Genomic DNA, 21,905 nt, shown 5'->3' on the forward strand with positions numbered 1-21,905 from the left:
TGCCACTTTGCCTGCCCTGGGCCTCCTTTCTGCCCAGCTGGCCGCAGGCAAACTCAGCAATTCAGAAAAGCTTCCTCCTTTGCTCTCACTTTACCTTCACCCAACTTTCCACTCTGCTTCTTGGTCATGCTATGTCTTTGTGAAGAAAAAGTGATTTTCTGAAACTGTGCTAAGAGGTGAGTGCTGATGGCCACTAGGGACTTTTAGAACTGTCCCCCTCACCCCAGAGGTGATCATATGTGACAAGATGTTGCCAGGAGAAACCAGTGCGAACCGTGAAGCGCACCCAGAATTAATGCTTGCTCTGAGGGTCTGCATGGAGCACGACTGTCCGGTCCTCTGAATCACCTGGGGGCACACCCATCCCCCAGCGCCTGGTGTCACTGTCCCCTTGCCCACTACCTTCATGTGTTGGAGTTCTAACCCTGGTGTTTCAGGATTGGACCTTTTTGGGAAGTAGGTCCTTTACAGTGTCAAATGAGTTAAAATGAGGTCATTAGAGTCCACCCCAACCTGATGTACTTGGTGTTCCAATGAAAGGGGCAATTTGGACACACACGTTATAGAGGGAGGATGTAGTGAGAACCTGTAGTGTGAAGGTTATCTGCAAGCTGAAAAGGGCAGCCCCAGAAGAAACCAGCCCCATCAGGACTGGACCTCAGACTCCCAGCCTCCAGATGGTGAGAGGACACAGTCAGTTGTTGAAGCATCCAATGCTGGGTACAGGTTGACTGTCCCTAATCCAACACAACTGGGAAATTCAGCACCTGACCTCATGTATGGGTTTCAGTTAAAATGCCAACACCTAGGATTTTTTGTATTAAATTGCCTTCAGGCCATGCAAAGAAGGCATATATAAAAACATAAATTCGTTTTGTGTTTCGTCTTGAATCCCATCCCAAGATTTCTTATGACATACATACCAGTCTTTCAAAATGTGCAAAAATATCCAAAACCCTCAACATGGATGGTCCCAAGCATCCTGAAGGAGCTTTGTGCTGACAGCCCTCGAGTAGATGAATGCAGCTGCTCCTTCACTCTGGGGGACTGTTCCTCTTGTCCTTGTGGGAAGACTCACCTCGGTACCTCCATGGCCAGTGACAAATGATCAAACATGGAGATATAAGAGGGGACCATGGGTGTCGTACAGTCTACCTTGTGGTGCTCCTTTGGGACCCGGTGGGGGAAGACCCAGGGAGTCCTCCTCCACTTAGCTCTACCCCCAATAGTACCCTTTCCTCAGCCCCCTCCCTTCTCAGAACAATTGCTTCATCATTCCCTTGCACAGGCGATCTGTCCCATGCTTCAACTGGGGAACCCAACTGAAGTCACTGGGCATCCATAAAATACCTTTTGGGACCCAGGGCCCATTGTAGCTGGGAGGCCCCTGCCCCTGCAGATCCTGACTCCACCCTGTCCTGGCATCTCTGGCTCTAAAGAAAACTCATGGCTTTGACAGCAGACACCAGGGCAGCCCCTGAAAGAAGCCAGAGAACTGGACACACTGTCAGGCAGACTCCAGGGACACGACGCCAAATGCTCCTCTCCACTGAGCTGCAGAATGCAGCATCCTGAGGATGCCAGCCCTCCTAGTCCCCCAGTGAATGTCGATGCTGCTGTGTGGCCCCTTTCCCTTCCCGCACAACTTCTCCTGCATTCTAATATGTGTTTGTGTTGGGGAGCTCAGGGAGCCTGAGAGAACGTGCTCAGTCCCCGACAGTAAGCCTCACTCAGGGACAGATGAGGGAAGACAGAAAGAGAAAGAGAAAGGGGACAAATTCTCGCTGCCTTAAGGCTCACTAGGGGAAAAAAATCGGCCCTGCTGGATTCCACGTGGCTCAGAGTTTCTGATCTCATTTTTCTTTTTCAGAAATGAGAAGAAAGTGTTTTTTTTTTTCTTTTTTTCCCTGATTTTGCAAGAGTTTGGGAGAGAAGTAGCATTTTTGTGCTTCTTGTTTTTCTTATGTTTTATCTTTAATTAGGTTCCTCACCCAAATGACAGCCCAAGGAGCGAAGGAGATATTATATGAACCACTTTGCTTTGATCACCTTGCAGCAGATCTGAGCAAAACCACACTTAGAATTTATTAATGATTTCTGCATAGCAGATGATTTTTAGAAGTATGGGTTCACATTCGAAAGCCTGCTTACCTCTACCAAGACAATTCAAAAGCAAGTAAATTACAGAGCAAAAGATTTTCAGAAACCCCTCCATTCAGCTGTGTGTGGCGGTGCACACCTGTAATCCCATCTACTCAGGAGGTTGAGGCAGGACGATTGCAAGTTTCAAGGCCACTCCCAAAAACTTAGTGAGATGAACCTTGGGTTCAGTCTCTAGGAGCAAAAAAAAAAAAAAAAGAAGCATACCCCCAACACCCACACACACCCACTAACTTCTGTTGACCAGGAAGCTTTCCAAGGTGAACCTTCTGTTGGGTTAACTCCAGGGATCAGAAAACATTCCAGAATATTCAGACAAAATTCTACCCTAGACAAGTATCCTCTGGATGTAGCTGCAATGCTGGGGAGGCAGCTAAGGCTGTCTTCTCCCGCCCTTTCCATCTTTCTCCAGGTCACGCCAGAGGATGCCATATGAATTCCTGTTTCTAGTTCCTATTTTCTATGGATATTACTCTCCGTTGGGGCCCTATTTTGGATTCTGTGTTCCAATCCAGCCTGCCATTTCAGTTCCACACACACTTACACTTGTGAAAAATGCACTGCATCTAGCCCTTCCTAGACATAGGCTAAAAGACAGGATGAAGAACTTAGAGAATCACAGACAACAGGAAGGCTGTCGGTACATGCCAAAGTGGTACACAAGGCAGGTCCGAGGCTGTGATGGAATTTTACAAAGTGCTTCAGAGGAGGTGAAAGAGTGATTCTGCTTGATTGTGGCTTTGGTAGAGCATATGGAGTTATAAAGGAATTGGCACCAAGGTCAGAAGGATCCATGTGATTTCAGAACGTAGGAATGGGAGACTGTGTTTGGAAATGCAGAACTGTTTTGTGTGGAGGGAAGATCCTGTGCAAAGGCACTGAGGCAGTGAAGCACAGCAGAGTCTACTGAATTAAGTCTGTCTGGGGGGCACTAGAGCAGGGAGCATGGACAAGAGGCAGAGAAGATAGAAAGGGAGGCTAGTGTCAGAGCAGCAGGACCTTGAGAAACCTTATGAGCAGTTGTCCTCCCTGTTAAAAAACAAGGGTCCTTTCAATGAGTGACTTTGTTATAGGTAGACAGTATGAGTTTGGTAGGGCTACTATAACAAAGTGACACCATTTGGAAAATTTATATATTAGACATTTATTTTTCCCCATTTCTGGAGACTAGAAATGTTTAACATCAGAGTGTCAGTAGGGTTGGTTTCTTTTGCAGCCTTACCGTGGCTTGCCGATGGCTATCTTCTCTCTGTGTCTTTACAAGGTCTTTCCTCTGCAAATGTCTGTCCTAATCTCTTTTCAATCCAGCCATATTGGATTAGAGTCTGCCCTAAACACCTCATTTAAACTTCATGAGCTCCATGTCCAAATAAAGTCCCATTATATGATACTGGGTAGAACTTCAACACAAAGATGTGGTGGGAGGACACAGTTCAGCCCACAAGATAATCTCTGCAAGAAACATTCTTACAGAAGATGGAAGAAAGACCAAGAAGGAGGCAATGAAGTCAGGGAGACCAATAGAGGCTGGCACAATGGATCCAAGGGTGATCAACTGTGGACAGGGAATGAAGAGGTCAAAGATTTTGTGAAGACAGCTGGTTGGCACTCAGCCGCTGGTGGTGTTGGGGGTATGAGATGGAAGGAACCAGAGACAACTGCATGGTACTCCAAGAGCCAGCCTGAAACTAGCCTGCACCTTGGCATACTAATAGGTCATTAATAAACAGGAAGGGATTAATGGGTGAGTTGATCTGGGCAGGGAAGCAAACTTGTGTTTCACAGAATTTCAGTATTGCTTGCAACTTTGTTGCAGAACTATGTGTTCCAATTCAAAAATAAAAATAAAAATAACCATGAGCTTCAAAGGGTTTTCTCACTGGGCTGCTTTTCACATCACTTGGCTCCCTGAGTTCTGGGCACCTATGCTAAAGACACAATCTAAGAAACCAACTCAGATAGAAATCATGGTGGTGATAGGTGAGGTTAACAACTAGAAGAAGGAAAAATCAAGAATTCAACAGAAGCATAGTAAAACAGTTATTTATACAGAGAAGTTTGGTATAAGGAAGATTCACCTTGGACTCTTCCAAGGACTTGGAGCTCCAGGCAGCTGAGAAGATTGAATGAGATGAAAGCTCCACAGTGTCATCTTCCTGGACATTACCTCCACACCAAGAGTAGACATAACTGCCCCAAAAGTGTCAGCTATGACAATTGCACTAATAGCATTTGTTATGTTTTGCATTTGGGGTGCCTCCTCTAAGAGTCACAAGGGCCAGAGGGATGCAGCTATCCTTATTATAATAAGCAGTTCTTCCCTTCTTTACCTAACAGCAGAACCCCAGCTGTGTTCAGGGATTGGAAGGGCTGTGTTTCCAGAGGCTGGCTTCCCTCTCAAGTCCCAGCATGGATCTTGATTAGTCTGACAGTCACTTGTGACTTATTTAGTCTTGTGTGATGGTTAATTTTATGCATCAACTTAAATGGGTCAAGGGGTGTCCAGATGTTTGGTTAATCATCATTTCTGGGTATGTATACAAGGGTGTTTCTGGGTAAATTTAGCATCTGAATCTGTAGATTGAGTGAAGCAGACAGCCCCTCCCAATGCAGATGGACCTTGAGCAATCTGCTGATGCCTGGCTAGAACAACAGGTTGAACAAGAGAGAGTATGTTTTTAAGCTGGGATAGTGGTCTTCCCTGCCTAGAAATCGCTTGCACTAGAAATCACACCATTAGCTCTCCTAGATCATAGGCCTTAGAACTGCAGATCTTGGGACATCTCAGCCTCCATAATTGTGTGAGCCAATTCTCTGTGATATATATCCTGATTAATCCAGCTTAGGAAGAGATGCAGTCATGCATAAATACAAGGGGAGGAAATCCACTGTGGAACAACAGGAAAATTATCCCTTGATCTTACAAAGGGACTGATGATGTTGTCATCTGCCTGGTATGCCTGGAATTGTTGCAGCCACCTATGTAGGCTGTAGGCTGCCTAAAAGAATAAACCAAATCACCCACCCAGCACCACAGAAAGGGGGGATAGAATGGATTCAGACCTAGATGATTTTGTTAAACTGGTGAATTAGCAATCCTAGTACATACCTTCCTCTGGACTTCTCATAAGGGAAGAATGAATGACCTCACTCTGAACAGCTGTTTGTTTGCTTGTCTGTTACTTGCCACCCAAAGCATCCTAACTGCTGGAAATACTGGAAATACTGCCATCCATTTCCCTGCAAATTCCACGATTTTATCATTTTTTAGTGCTGCGTAATACTCCATGGTGTATAAATGCCACATTTTTTCTATCCATTCATCTATTGAAGGGCATCTGGGTTGGTTCCACAGTCTAGCTATTGTGAACTGTGCTGCAATGAACATTGATGTGACAGTATCCCTGTAGTGCGCTGTTTTAAGGTCTTCAGGGAATAGTCCGAGAAGGGCAATAGCTGGGTCAAATGGTGGTGTTATTCCCAGCTTTCCCAGGAATCTCCATACTGCTTTCCAAATTGGCTGCACCAATTTGCAGTTCCACCAGCAATGTACAAGAGTACCCTTTTCCCCACATCCTCGCCAGCACTTGTTGTTTTTGGACTTCAGAATGGCTGCCAATCTTACTGGAGTGAGATGGTATCTTAGGGTGGTTTTAATTTGCATTTCTCTGACTGCTAGAGATGGTGAGCATTTTTTCATGTACTTGTTGATTAATTGTATGTCCTCCTCTGAGAAATGTCTGTTCAGGTCCTTGGCCCATTTGTTGATTGAGTTATTTGTTATCTTATTGTCTAATTTTTTGAGTTGTTTGTATACTCTGGCTCTATCTGAAGTGTGAGGAGTAAAAATATGTTCCCATGATGTAGGCTCCCTATTTACCTCTCTTATTGTTTCTCTTTCTGAGAGAAAAAATAAACTTTTTAGTTTAAGTAAGTCCCATTTGTTGATTCTTGTTATTAACTCTTGTGCTATGGGTGTCCTATTAAGGAATTTGGAGCCCGACCCCACAATATGTAGATCAGAGCCAACTTTTTCTTCTATCAGATGCAGAGTCTCTGATTTGATATCAAGCTCCTTGATCCATTTTGAGTTAACTTTTGTGCATGGCGAGAGAAGGGGATTCAGTTTCATTTTGTTGCATATGGATTTCCAGTTTTCCCAACACCATTTGTTTAAGATGCTATCCTTCCTCCATTGCATGCTTTTAGCCCCTTTATCAAATATAAGATAGTTGTAACTTTGTGGATTAGTCTCTGTGTCCTCTATTATGTACCATTAGTCCACCTGCCTGTTTTGGTACCAGTACCATGCTGTCTTTGTTACAATTGCTCTGTAATATAGTTTGAAATCTGGTATCGCTATACCGCCTGATTCACACTTCCTGCTTAGAGTTGCTTTTGCTATTCTGGGTCTTTTATTTTTCCATATGAATTTCATGATTGCTTTATCTATTTCTACAAGAAATGCTGTTGGGATTTTGATTGGCATTGCATTAAACCTATAGAGAACTTTTGGTAATATTGCCATTTTGATGATGTTAGTTCTTCCTATCCATGGACAGGGCATATTTTTCCATCTTCTAAGATCTTCTATTTCTCTCTTTTCCATCTTCTAAGATCTTCTTCTATTTCTCTCTTTAGGGTTCTGTAGTTTCATTGTATAAATCTTTCACGTCTTTTGTTAGGTTGATTCCCAAGTATTTTATTTTTTTTTTGAGGATATTGTGAATGGAGTGTTTTTCCTCATTTCCATTTCAGAAGTTTTGTCACTGATATACAGAAATGCCTTTGATTTATGCATGTTGATTTTATATCTTGCCACTTTGCTGAATTCATTTATTAGTTCTAGTAGTTTTTTTGTAGACCCTTTTGGGTCTTCTAGGTATAGAATCATGTCTTCTGCAAATAATGATAATTTAAATTCTTCTTTTCCTATTTTTATGCCTTTAATTTCTTTCGTCTGTTTAATTGCTGTGGCCAGTGTTTCAAGAAATATATTGAATAGAAGTAGTGATAGAGGGCATCCCTGTCTTGTTCCAAATTTTAGAGGGAATACCTTCAATTTTTCTCCATTCAGAATGATGCTAGCCTGAGGCTTAGCATAGATAGCTTTTACAATGTCAAGGTAAGTTCCTGTTATCCCTAGTTTTTCTAGTGTTTTGAACATAAAGGGAATGCTGTACTTTGTCGAATGCTTTTTCTGCATCTATCGAGATGATCATATGGTTCTTATCTTTAAGTCTATTGATGTGGTGAATGACATTTATTGATTTCTGTATATTGAACCATCCTTGCATCCCAGGGATGAATCTTACTTGATCATGGTGCACAATTTTTTTGATGTGTTTTTGTATCTGATTCGCCAGAATTTTATTGAGGATTTTTGCATCTAGGTTCATTAGAGATATTGGTCTGTAGTTTTATTTCTTTGAGGTGTCTTTGTCTGGTTTCGGAATCAGGGTGATGTTGGCCTCATAGAATGAATGTGGAAGAGCTTCCTCTATTTCTATTTCCTGAAATAACTTGAAAAGTATTGATATTAATTCTTCTTTAAAGGTTTTGTAAAACTCCACTGTATACCCATCCGGTCCTGGGCTTTTCTTGGTTGGTAGTCTTTTGATTGCTTCTTCTATTTCATCCATTGATATTGGTCTGTTCAAATTGTGTGTATCCTCCTGACTCAGTCTGGGAAAGTCATATGACTTAAGAAATTTATTGATGTCTTCACTATCTTCTATTTTATTGGAATATAAGTTTTCAAAATAATTTCTAATTGTCTTCTGTATTTCTGTAGCATCTGTTGTGATATTGGCTTTTTCATCTCGTATGTTAGTAATTTGAGTTCTTTCTCTTCTTCTCTTCATTAGCATGGCTAAAGGTCTGTCAATCTTATTTATTTTTTCGAAGAACCAACTTTTAGTTTTGTTAATATTTTCAATAGTTTTTTTGTTTCAAATTTGTTGATTTCCACTCTGATTTTAATTGTTTCTTGCCTTCTGCTACATTTGCTGTTGTTTTGCTCTTCCTTTTCTAGGGCTTTGAGATGAAGTGTGAGCTCATTTATTTGTTGTTTTTTTCTTTTTTTGAGGAATGACCTCCAGGTGATGAATTTCCCTCTTAAAACTGCTTTCATTGTGTCCCATAGATTCTGATATGTTGTGTCAGTATTTTCATTTATCTCTAAGAATTTTTTGATTTTCTCCTTTATGTCTTCTGTAACCCATTGATCATTCAGTAACATATTGTTCATTTTCCATATGATGTAGGATTTTTTCTTCCTTCTTTTATCATTGATTTCCAGTTTCATTCCATTATGATCAGATAAAATTCATGGTATTATCTCCACCCCTTTATATTTACTGAGGGTTGCCCTATGGCATAATATATGGTCTATTTTTGAGAAGGATCCATGTGCTGCTGAGAAAAAAGTATATACACTTGATGATGGTTGATATATTCTATATATGTCAGTTAAGTCTAGGTTATCGATTTTGTTATTGAGTTCTATAGTTTCTTTATTCAACTTATTCAATGGGAGCTTGAATTCGGCTGATCCGGGCTCGGTGTGTGTTCTGAGAGGCCCAGACTGTTCGCCCCAGATCCACATCAGCTTAGCATTGCCTAGTGATCCTGATCAAACAGCATTTAGATGGTTTACGACTCCCTATGCCCGCGCAGCTGAAGAGGTCAGAGACTTGATCTCTCTGCGCCTTCCGCCATGTTGGATCCAAAACCGCAAGTAGGTTTCTTATCTAATAATAGCTTGGCACAGATTTTCCCAACTGGGAGAATCCCCCAGGAGCCTCTGTACCATGGCTGAGATGGATGAACATCACCCCGTTGTCCTGACAAACTTTCTGTAGATCTGTCTTATTTTAGGCAAACCCAGGGTGCAAATATCTAGGTTCCTATTTGAAAATTAATGACTAGGTGACACTTCAAAAGAGAAGAGCATTACAAAAGTATACAAAGCAGTATTTCTCAATTTGTTTCATTGTCCCCCAGACCCTCAACAAGTATTTTTAGGCAATTTGGTTCTGGTCAATGAAATTTTAATGTTAAAGACATATGGGATATCAATTTATGCATTATTTCTATATCTCTGCTTTATACATTGAAAGATGCATGAAAAGAGTTCTATGCTAGACCTAGGAGGCACATACCTGTACTCCCAGTGACTCAGGAAGCTGGAACATTAGGATTGCAAGTACAAGGTCAGCCTCAACAACTCAGCAAGGCCCTAAGCAACTTGGTGAGACCCTGTCTCAAAATAAAAATAAAAGGATGTAGCTTGGTGGTAAAGTGCCCTTGAATTTGATCCCCAGTACCAAAACTGCAACAAAAAAGAATACTATAGCTATTCTGAGTTTCTTATTTTTCCAGATGAATTTCATATTTGCTTTTTCTATTTCTATGAGGAATGTCATTGGAATTTTGATCGTAATTGCATTAAAACTGTATAGTGCTTTTGGAAATAGGGTCATTTTTATAATATTAATTCTGACTATCCAAGAACAAGGAGATCTTTCCATCTTCTAAGGTCTTCTTTGATTTCTTTCTTTAGGGTTCTGTAATTTTCATTATATAGATCTTTCACCTCATTCATTAAGTTGATTCCCAAATATTTAATTTTATTGAGGCTCTTGTAAATGGGGTAGTTTTCCTTGTTTCCCTTTCTGAGGATTTGTCACTGATATACAGAAATGCCTTTGAATTATGGGTGTTGATTTTATATCTTGCTACTCTCTGAATTCATTTACTAGTTTTAGAATTTTCTGGTGAAACTTTTAGGATCTTCTAGGTATAGAATCATATCATCAGTAAATAGTGAAAATTTGGGTTTTTCTTTTCCTATGTGTATCCCCAGAATAGCTAAAGCAATCCTTAGCAGAAAGAGTGAAGCAGGTGGCATCACTATACCAGATCTTAAACTATACTACAGAGTATAGTAACAAAAACAGCTTGGTATTGGCACCAAAACAGAGTGGAATGGTACAGAACTCAACTCAAAATAGATCAAGGACTTAGGAATAAAACTAGAGACTCTGCATCTAATAAAAGAAAAACTAGGCCCAAATCTTCATCATGTGGAATAGGCCCCAACTTCCTTAATAAGACTCCTGTGGTGCAAGAATTAAAATCAAGAATCAATAAATTGGATGGTCTCAAACTAAAAAGTTTCTTCTCAGCAAAAGAAACAATCTGTGACATGAATAGAGAGCCTATCAACTTGGGAGCAAATCTTTACCCCTTGCACATCAGATAGAGCACTAATCTCTTATAAAAAGATCTGAAAAAGCTAAGCAACAACAACAACAAAAAAATAACCCAATCAATAAAAAGACCTGATCAGACACTTCTCAGAAGATGATATACAATCAATCAACAAATATATGAAAAAAATGCTCATTATCACTAGCAATTAGAGAAACGCAAATCAAAACCACTCTTAGAATGTATGCATTAGATACAGATTTTAAAGGACATTTAAAACACTATGTGACTCAAAACACTTTAATTTGTACTCAGCATTTCCATGAAAAACCAGCCATGCATAGGAAGTTGCACAAATATGGTATTTGATATGATATGTCTCAATGAGGTGTCCAAACTCATGTTTGTTACAGGTTAATTCTGTCTTGTTATTTTTATATCATACTACCAGAGTCATATACCAGGAAAGTGGGACACATCTAAGCCATGCTTAATTTCTGTAATTGAAGAAAATTGTAGACACTTTTTTAATGTGTGCATCATGTTTCTCCAATAGTGCATTCAAATAATCATTATTAACATTATTTTTCCAATATCTCTCCAATACTTTTTCTTTCTCACATTGTTATCTCCCTAGTAGCTGAAATCAACATTCCAATCAACAATTTCCTCAAGTATTCTGTACAATTTTACCCTATGTCAGTGACTTTTCCATCACTCTAACAGATACCTGAGATAAACCAACTTATTTAAGGTTTCTTTTTGGCTCACAGTGTTGGAGGTTTCAGTGAATGATCAATTAGCCCTGTTTTGGGCCTGTGGCAAAGCATCTCATGATGGCAAAAATGTGTGGCAGAGTAAAACTGCTCAACTCATAGCCAGGAAGTGAAAGAAAGGAAGAAGTATCTTCCAGTATCTCCCTCAAGGGCACATCCTCAGTGACCTCAGCACAACCCACTGGTCCCTCCTTAAAGGTTTCCCATGTCCAGAGACCTCACTGGGAACCAAGCCTTTACTCTGTGTACCTTTGGGAGACAGTCCAGATCCAAACTATTGCAAACCCCATGGTCAGATTCCATAGTCTCACAGACCAGGGCCCAGAGGAAGGACTCCTGAAGAAGCACCTATAGCTGTGTGGTTTCCTGCTTCCTGCTTCCCACTTCCTGCTTCTAGCTTCTGGCTCTGAGAGTCCATAGTAACAGGAAGGGTGGGCTCCTGGCCGAGGTGTGGGGTCTCTACTCAGAGTACACAGGGGGGAAAGCCAGGCAGTGGCTTGGTCCAGATGACAGGCCAAGGCACCCAGGAAGTGAGCTCTACCAAGCTGGAAAATTGCACAGGAGGAGAAAAAAGAGAAAACCAAGGGTGAGGAAAGACGGGAAGGAAGCAGCCACCTTTCAGGGCAGAACTCTGAGGATATGGTGTACTCTGTCCTGGAGCTGCAACGGGGAGACCCTGTTGCCTAGCTGAGCTGGGGGCCATGTGATCAGTAGCCTGGCATGGCCTCTGTGGCCCACATTTCTTGTTATAATTGCATATCCCCTGGCCACTCTGGAGTAGGCTGTCAGTAGTCCTTGGGGACTCCTCTACCCTGAGTAGGATTTCAGGGTGGACCAGAGGCCAGACTGAGCAGCTCCCCCACCAGACCCGACTGCTCAGAAACTAGGGAGTTTAGCTGGATGTGTGAAAGATCATGTGAACTGCTGTTGGGGTGGGCTTAGTACAACCACTATGAAAGCATAAGGGGAGGTTCCTCAAAAAGTTGAAAACAGAACTACCATATCCTACAATCCCACTGTTGGGTTTATATACAGAACCAAAATGTATCTATCCCATCACAATTTGAAACAGTTAAGACTGGGAATCAACCTGCATGTCCATATACACATAACTGAAAGTAGGATCCCATCATTTACAGCAAGATGAATGAAGCTGAAGGACATTTGAGTGAAATAAGCCAGACACAGGGAGATGAGTGCTGCATGCTCTCTCTCATATGTAGAAGCTGAAAAAGTCACCCTGCATATAAAATAGTGATTGACAGGGGTTGGGACGTGTCTTGGTGAGGGGAAGGGCAGACAAAGGAAGCCTGGATTTGACTAGTGCATACCGTGTGCATGTGTGAGGTGTCACATTGAGCCGCACTATTATATACAACTAATACATGTTAATGAAAAGAAACAACAGAAAGAGAGATCATGTATAGAGTCCAGAGCCTTCTATTCCACAGTATAAATTACCTACCATGTTTTTTTTTTTAAAAAGAACAATAGCTTGCTAGAATTTTTACCTCCATTTTGGCTTAGGAAGACTCTGGGGCCATCTGTCCAGCTGAACCTCAGGAAAACAGGGACCTTCTTAGAACCTCCTTTCTTTCTCAGGGCTTGAGGGCCCTCTGTTCCCTACAGAAGGACTTTCCCAGTGTGACAGCATATACTGTGTTGTGTATCCTGATGTTGGCTGCCTCCATGCCTCACTGAGGTGGGGGGGCTGGCCTGGAAGCTCCCCTTTCCTCATGTGATGACCTGTCAGGATTCCAGACCTGCCACTCGGGTGACCATGCTCAAGGTTCTAGAGGATGCAAACTGTTGAGGCTGCAGAAAAATGCCCCATGTTTACTTCTGGGTCGAGGCTCCTAGGCCAATAATCCTGATCCTGGTCTTTCTTCTAACCACATATAGATACAGAAACTCTCTTCTTGTTTTTGAAAGTGGAAAAGACAGAAGCTGGAGTGGCTGCAGAGGGCTTGAGGAGGTTAGTTCTAGAGACAAGAGAGGCCAGAGGGGCAGCAAGCCAAGGCCATCTTGCCCAAATCCATGGTTCCCGAGGGCTCTGCTTGCTTCTCTAAGCTCTCACAATGCAGAGGTTCTGCAGGTCATTTCATGGCAGATGTCTAGAACTGTTCATGGTTCAGAGATGTCTGGAAATGCTGTCTAGAAGAGCTTCCTGCTTCAAGCTGGGTCAGTGTGTGTGTGATACTTCAAATTTCACAATTATGGTAAGTTCAAAGTCTCCTTTGCAGAACTTCACCTGGCAAATAAAGGGGGATTGTTTGGTTTAGATATGAGGTGTCCCCCAAAAGCTCATGTGTGAGACAATGCAGGAATGTTCATAGGTTAAATGATGAGGTTATGAGAGCCATAACTTAATTGGTGGATTAATCCATTGACATGAATTAACTAGGGGGTAACTAACTACAGGCAGGTAGGGTGTCACTGAAGGAAGGGGCATGCCTTTGGGTTTTATATTTTGTTGCTGGTGAGTGACGCTTTCTCTGCTTCATAGATTTTGTGTCCTGAGCTGCTGGCCTCCACCACACTCTTCTACCATGATATTCTGCCTCACTTCAGGCCCAGAGCTATGGAGCTGACCAACCACTGACTAATTCTCTAAATTATGAGCCAAAATAAACTCTTCCTTGTCCAAGTTGTCCTCATCAAGTCTTTTGTTCACAGTAAAGATAACTAAAACAGGGATATGGTGGATACCAAGATGCACCAGGATCTTTACAACTAGTGAGGCATGAAGCAGAATCCAGGAACTAGCTCTAGAGGAGTCCAGTGAGGCACACCTGGGAATGCGTGCACACACACACACACACACTCTATCACACACACCCCTATCAACCTACAGTTAGAATGCCTCTAAGAGCAGAAACCTTGTCTGTCTTATTCAATCCCAGTGCCATTTGGGGGAGGCAGAAGGGAGGGCTTGGCAGCTGGGTCCTTACCCCATCATAGGTTCTGAGACCACCCAGGACTCTCTGGCTTTGCACCTTCAGATGAGTGTCAATCTCCTCAGTAGTTTAGCAGGCGAGTTTAAAACCTAGGGTTTGGGAGAATGATAATCTCTTCAATTACAAACCACCTAATGGGAAATTTTAAGCAATAAAGAAAACAGCAAACTGGAGAAAGGGAAAGTCCTTTCTGCCTCCAGACATGCTAGAGCCTCATGGAGGACCACACTAGTCAGCCTTTTACCTCCATGAACAAAATACCCAACAAGAACAACTGAGAGGTGCAAAAGGTTATGTTGACTCATGTGTTTGTTAGTTCAGTGACTCCACAGCTCGGGCTGAGGGGAGGCAGAACATCGCAGTGGAAGGGTGTGGGGAAGGACAGCAGATCAGCTCATGGAAGCAGAGAGAGGGAAGGGGATAGAAGCCACAGGGAAGATGCACCTTCCAGGACACACCCCTAGAGACCCATGTCCCCAGCTACCCCCCACCTGCTACAGTTTCCTCCAAGCCAGGCCATTCCGACTAGGATGGACTCTCATGATCCAGCCATTTCACCTCCAAATATTCCTGCATCAACACAGGGGCTCTGGGGGATTCCTCATATCCAAACCATAAAAGAAAAGGAAGGGAAGAGACCAGACAACAAACACCAGTGACAAAGCCTAGCTGCACGTGCACAAGTTTGCTGTGAGATGCCCACAAAGGCAGCCCTTTGCTGTTGACTGTGACAGAGTCCCAACAACAGAGCCCTCACTCTTCCTGAAGCCCTAGGGCCTGCCTGCCTCAGCTGATGACTTGGCCTTCAACGAGGCAGAGAGAAAGTGTTCTTTGGACTTAAATCAAAGGTGCATAGAGTTTCAGTGTATGACATTTGCTTGACCTACATTCTGATACACTTCTGGGGAAGGAGCAGGACCTGCCTGTGGTCTGGCTTAAAGGGACTGGGAGGTTTCATTTACCAGGAACACAACAAGCCAGTGTGTTTGCAGCAGCTCCCTTCTGCTCTGGGGACAACACTTCAAGATGTTCATCAGCAAAGATGAAGGAAGGCTCTGGATAGATGGGCCCTGTGATCAGAGGATGCAGGGTTATATCATCTGAGGGGAAGTCAGGCATGTGCTTCCTCGAAGAGTGAAGCTTTCAAAGGGTCTGGGAACCTTTCACACACACCTGACTTTGACCAAGGAATGCAGTCAATCTGGCTGCAAAAGAAGGAGGAAAGGTTAGCTCGATAACATAGAGAAGAAAAGCATTGACTAAGCACAGTGGGTACTTGCCTAGCAAGCAGAACACTCTGATATTTGAACTCATGATATGAAAATTGTGGTCTCTGCAATCATTCCAACCTGGACTGGAGTCCCACCCTGCCATCTCCAGGTTGTGTGTTCTTGGACAAGTTACATAATCTCTTCAATCCTCACTTTCATCATCTCTAAATTGGAAATAATAATAACACAACTTTTTCCAAGGTTGCTGTAAAGGTTAAAATTTTAAAATGCACATAAAACACTTATCTTGACTAGTAAGCACCCCACAAATCTTAGCTATAGCCATTTAATAATTATGGAATACTTTAATATCTTCTGGATGAAGGCCCTGTTATACAAGTAGAACTGTGTCCTCCTCTAAAAGAGTCTGTTGGGGTCCTGACTCCTGGGGCCTCATAATGTGAGCTTATTTGCAATTAGAGTCCTTACAGAGATAATTAAGCCCTACAGTCGAAATAGGTCAAAGCTTGCATTTTACAAAGTACAGATGTTGGCACCTGTAATGTGCCATGGCTTCACTTTCAAAAAAATAGATAGCTCTTCAAAAATGGGAAATTTCTGCCTTTCATTTCCCATAAAATTAGCCCACTCTTATATATATCATAGCTTGCCATTTGAGCTATGATGTAATGATTGTGCATAAAGTGGAGTGGAGACCCACCACGGTATCTGCCAATCCTAGAATAGTGTGCAACCCTGGAGACGGGAGCAAGGCCTTGTGCATGTTGACAGTAGTTGGGGACATGTGGACCCCATGGAATAACAGATCACTCTGCCTCTCTATCTGTGAGCTCCACTTCCATGGGCTCAACCAACCACAGATATAAAATATTTAAAAATGTTTTAAATAAAAATATATAAATTTTAAAATATAACAACTACTTACATAGCATTTACAATTGTATTCAGTGTTATAAGTAATCTGGAGGTAATTAAAAGTGCAGGGAGGATGTGCATAGGCTACCTGAAAACACTATTTATTTATTTGTTTGTTTTGGTACCAGGGATTGATCCCAGGAGCACTTGACTACTGAGCCACATCCCCAGCCTTTTTTTTTAGAAGCAGGGTCTCTCTAGGTTGCTTAGGTCTTCCTAAGTTGCTGCTACTGGCTTTGAACTCAGGATCCTCTTGCCTCACTGTCCAGAGCCACCTTGCCCAGTTCTGTGCCATTTTACAAGTGATCTCGTACCTAGGATTTTGATATGTCCCTGAACTTACTCCCCCTGAATACAAAGGGACAACTGCACTTAAAGAGGGTGCTGACTTACCTTCCCCTGTGCAACACTTGTCAATTACTATTAACTATTAAAGTAATGTAACTGGGTAAGTTACATTGCCTGAAAATGGCATCATTCCCTAGTTTATCTGAGTTTTTCCCTCTTGGGGAACAAAGGACCCTAAAATTCGATGGCTTAAAACAACAAACATTTTTAATCTCACAGTCTCTGGGTGAGGAGTGTAGGCGTGGCTGGGCTGGGTCTTGTGAGGTTGCAGTCAGCTGTCAACCAGGGCTGTGGTCTCATCTGAGGCTCAGCCTAGAGTGGTGGGTGTGGATTTGCTTCCAAGGCCACTTGTGTGGTCATTGGCATGGCTTGGTCTCTTGCCACATGGGCCTTTTCACAGTGTCTCACTCTATTTGTGCTGCTATAACAGACATCTGCAGATTGGGCAATTGTAATGAACAATAATGTATTGGCTCCAAGCTCTGGAAGGTGGGAAGTCCAGGAAGGAAGGGCCACCTCTGGCAAGGGCCGTTTTGTTGCACTATCCAATGCTGAAAGACAAAGAGAAGGTGAGAAAGTGGGTAGGAAACTACTAATCTCATCCTTCCACATGAAATCCATTCCTTGCTAATGAGCCCAGTCCCATGATGATGTCATTGATCCATTCTCTCTACCCTTGTGGTCTGGACATCTCTCATTAGGCTTCAATGCCCAGCACTGTTGAACTAGGGTTTGAGTTTCCAACTCACACTTGGCAGGAGACAGACCCAAACCATAGCAGCAGGGTTGCCTTATGACTGCCCTGGCATCCCCCAAGGTGAGCAAAGGTAGAGAGAGTGGACCCAAGATGAAGTCACAGCAGTTTTCACAGCCCACTCTCAGCTGTGATGCTGCACCACTTTTACTTTACTCTTTATTAGAAGCCAGATTTCAGATCCAGCCCAAAGGCAGGGAGATGATGTGATGACGTGAACACAAGAGCAGGGTCGCTGGAGCTTATTTTAGAGGCTGCCTCCAACATTCTGGTCAAAGGAGCTTCCACACAGCATGAGCCATTTCACTAGGACATTCTTTCTTAAGGAGTTTGCGCTCAGGGTTCTATAGATAGCACTCTCTGGAAGGATCCTTTTCTATCACGTTTGAATAGGAATAAGGGTTAAAAATAAATCATGGAAAACTCATCACGGTCCATTATTCTAAACACTGAGTACCAAGTGCTTTCCTTCTGCTTCTGCACTGATACCTAAGGCAAAGCCAATACAGAGAGGAACACATCCACACCTGATTTAGTGTCTACCAATAAATGCATCTCTAGCCCTGAAATTCTGCCTTGGCTAGTGACACAGAAGACCAGAGGCTGTCAATCTTTCCATGAGGGACATTTAAGGTAGTTTTCTTTGAAGGCCACATGGCCTCAGTCACAGTAACTCAACACAGCTATTGAGGCACAAAAAATAGTCATAAACAATATGTCAACCATTGGGCATGGCTGAGTTCCAATCAAGGCAGGACTTGGCCCACAGGTTGTAGTTTACCAACTCCACAGTAGAGAAGCACCTCAATCCTTCTACTGGAGAATAAAGCAAAACTGGAAACGAAGGTTAAAGTCAAACCAGTGTGCTACTATTTCAGACAAACTTTAGGGTGACATGTGTGCACAATGCTTTAGCATAAATATGCAGGTTTTGTTCAGAGGCTGTAACAGCCATCACCATCCAAGTATGAAAACTGTGATCTGTGAACCCTCCTGCTGTCTATAATAATTTTTAAAAGTTGTGTGAAGCTGTGGAACCAGTGAAGTGAGTGTGGTCAGAGTTGAAATCTCTTCCTGTCGTCCTAACGGTGAATCTCTACCTAAGCACCAGGAATTCGGGTGCCATTCATTTCTTTTGACTGATTTTATGAAAACAAAATTACTGGGTGGCCCATGAAAATCCCATCTGCATGAGGGATACAGGTAAGTGAAAGAAAATCCGGGTGCTAATAATTACTAAGCCCTAAACAAAAGGCAAAGGAAGAGGCTTGGTTAAGCCTTTTCAATTCTGAGTGCCTAGAAACAAGAGTCAGGAGGCCACAGTCCAGAGAAGCCTGGTGGAATCTCCTCTCTCCTTGTTCAGCCACAGATGGAGATGGCAGCAGCTGGCGCCCAGGGCTCACCCTCCCACGTCATCCCTACCTTTTCTTCTCAGACATCCCAAACCTTGAAATGCAGTTCAGTGTGTGACCCTGGTGCGCACTCTCCCCAGCAGAGGAGGAGCTTGCCATGGTTTGAAGGCCTCCCTCAAAGTCAATGGGTTACTACTGACTTCCAAGCAAGAGGGTTGAGAGGTGGGACTTGTAAGAGGCAGCTGGGTTACTAGGCCTGAGCTCCTGGAGAGTGGACGTCACTGCAGGAGTGGATTTGTTGTCCTCCACCTGCCTGTGCCTCCCTCCCCATCACCATGTGGCACCTTCTGCCAGGTCACAGAGGGAGCGGGCGCTCCCCAGACTCAGGCAGGAGAATAAAGCAAAACTGGAAACAAAGGTTAAAGTCAAACCACCTTGTCTTTCCAGTCTCTGAAACTGTGAGGAATAACTGTTTGTTTCTCACGAACCACCCAGTCTGTGGCATTCCATCACAGAGCACAAAACAAACAGACAAGGGCAATTGGAGGCAGCATTGTGACACCCCCAACAGAAGGACACCCCCATAGTCATGCCTTTCTGTGCCTTTCATGGATGTGTTAAATCAGGCTCATCGGCGGCCCCTGGGACTGCATGGGAGTTGTTCTACTATCGCAGCCCACTAGTGCACATTGTTAGTCAGTGTCTCATGCTCAAGTGTGATCAAAAATTAATTTAAAGAGATTTAACTTCATAAAGGGACATCGATGCAATGTGCATAAATCAATGAACTAAATGTCAGCCCTCGTAAGTCTTATGAAGTCAGCTAATGATCTCTTCTGCAGGAATGCAATTCTTAATCATTAACACCACTGCAAACAGCCTCTTAAAATTCCTCAGCCAACACATCACAACACACAACATTCATTTTCTAAGCAATTGTGAAAAAATAAGGACATACTAGGAATTGAAAACTGCCACAGGTTCCTAACTTCCTGGTGTTGCCTTGAAACTAGGGTCACGTGATACCCAGTGGTTCTCAACCTTCAGTGTGGGTCAGATTCACCAGCAGGGCCTACCACCCCAGTTTCTGATTTAGTATGCCAGAGTGAGAACTTGGATTTCTTTACTAGCCTTCAGTGAAGCTGATGTTACTCTCCCAGGGACCACACTCTGGAAACCCTGCTCTACAGAGGATTCCACAATCCTCCCATAAAAAGCCAAATGGACAGCATGGCTGTGCAGCCGTACCATCTCGCTGCAAGTTCCAGCCTTGCTCCTGCTAGGGAGGGCAGCATCCCGCCTGCCACGTGCAGAGTGTGTGGCAGTGCTCCAGGAGTGAGGGACAAACACAGGCAGCCAGTTGGATTTGGTCTTGAACCATGGTTTACTCACTCCTCTAGAGAAGATGAAGGAGTCTCTTCAAAAGGCTCGCCTTGGCTTGAGCAACTGGAAGGGATAAGGGGCATACGAGCCAGCCCCCGCAGCCCCCGCCACCCTGCCTGAAGCAGAAGTGCCATGATGCCCGGCTTGGCTTTGAAAATGTGTCCCAGGAATGGGAGCCAATATTTTTCCAGCATGTTAACATTGCAGAGCCTCAGAAATCGGGGGATTATTCAGCTGTACAGCTTGTATAACAGGAAAATAACAGAACCTGCCTCTGTCACTTGTCACCAAGCACAGTGTGGGCCTCTAACAAGAAAGCTGAGATCTTATCAACTTGGCATTTTACAGGGTATAAGGAGCTGGTGGCCAGGGGCTAGGTGAGGCATGGAATTGCACAAGTGGAGGTGAAGTGTTCCCTTCTTGACCAGTAAGACAAGGTTGGAGAAGAGGAGCATCTTTATCTGTTGACATCAGATTCCAGGAAAGCCTGATAGGCAGTATCTATACTGCTTTCCAGAGTGGCTGCACCAAACTGAAGTCGAAATTATGTTTTTGAATATTATTTGTTGCTTCCCACTCTTCTTCTCTCTCTAGTGTGCAGTGGAATTTTCCTGTGGTTCCCGGCAAGAGAATGAAGGCCACACAGGTGAGGGGCCCCTGCCTTCCCTTCAGACTGACCCAGAAGGAGCTCTGCTGCTTGGAGGTCTGCTGGGGCCAGGCTCTGTCCCCACCTCCACGCCTCCTTTCTGGTCTCCTTCGTCTGAATACCCCTATCTCCTGCCAAGGGGAAAGTCTCAGGTCCATCTCCTGCTGTGGCATCTGCTCATCCTCACCCTTCCTCCCCACACAGCACCAGTGAGACCCTTCCTAGAATACCATCACATTCTGCCTCGTATTCTAAGTCTATTTCACTTTGCTGTTTCTCTAAAATCTCTCACCAACAAGCAATGTGCTTCTAGTAGATTTGTTTATTTCCTTCAGGTTGACAAAGAATCCTGAGCACTATCAACTGTGCCTCTTGTAAACATCCTGGGGGGGGGGCATTACTCTCCCTGTGTGGAGGCAGCAGCACTGAGACTTGGAGAGGATGGAGCATTCTGGAAGGCTGAGTCTCAGCACTAGTTCCAGACACCTAGGTCAGTCACTTTCAGGCTCTCTTTCCAGACGGAGCTCATGAGAAAAGTCTGAGCAGAGCCTCTCAGGCTAGAAAAGGCAGATAAGCAGCCCTTCTGCTGTTTCTACTGTGCTCCCAGATATGACACACTGAACCCTCAAGAGCCTGTTGAAAGGTTTCATGTTTTGTTTTGTTTAAGGAAGGAGGGATTATAAAAAAATGTCCCCATGCTGCTGCCTCCTAGATAGAATCTTTTAAAAAAGGGGAGTAGGTAATAAAACATGTTATTCTTCAATTTCAAATTTCAAGCTCCATGGAGATTATTTTGTCTTGCTGAAAGCCTCTTTATTTTTGATGTCTTTGTCATGTTTATTTTTTAACTTATAGCAATTCATATACCCTTGTAAGAAATTTCATACAAGGAGATAAATGCTAAGACATAATATTGAATAACTATTTGAATCCCTAAGTAAGATAAGTATTATTGCTTCCAGTGCAGAATTATAATCACAGAATATGTAAGGAGCTTGCACAAGGTCAAAGAATGACTCAGAGGAAGAGTCATAAATACAATTTATCCCTCCCCTTCCCTAGTTTCTAGCTAAGACACATTTTTCATAAATAACTCTCAAGCGTTTCGAAATTCGGTGGGAAATCAGTATTCATGGTTGCATTACTGTCATCTTTTTTCAGTTTCTAT

Source organism: Urocitellus parryii, chromosome 7 (assembly GCF_045843805.1).
Source record: "Urocitellus parryii isolate mUroPar1 chromosome 7, mUroPar1.hap1, whole genome shotgun sequence".
NCBI lineage: Eukaryota > Metazoa > Chordata > Mammalia > Rodentia > Sciuridae > Urocitellus > Urocitellus parryii.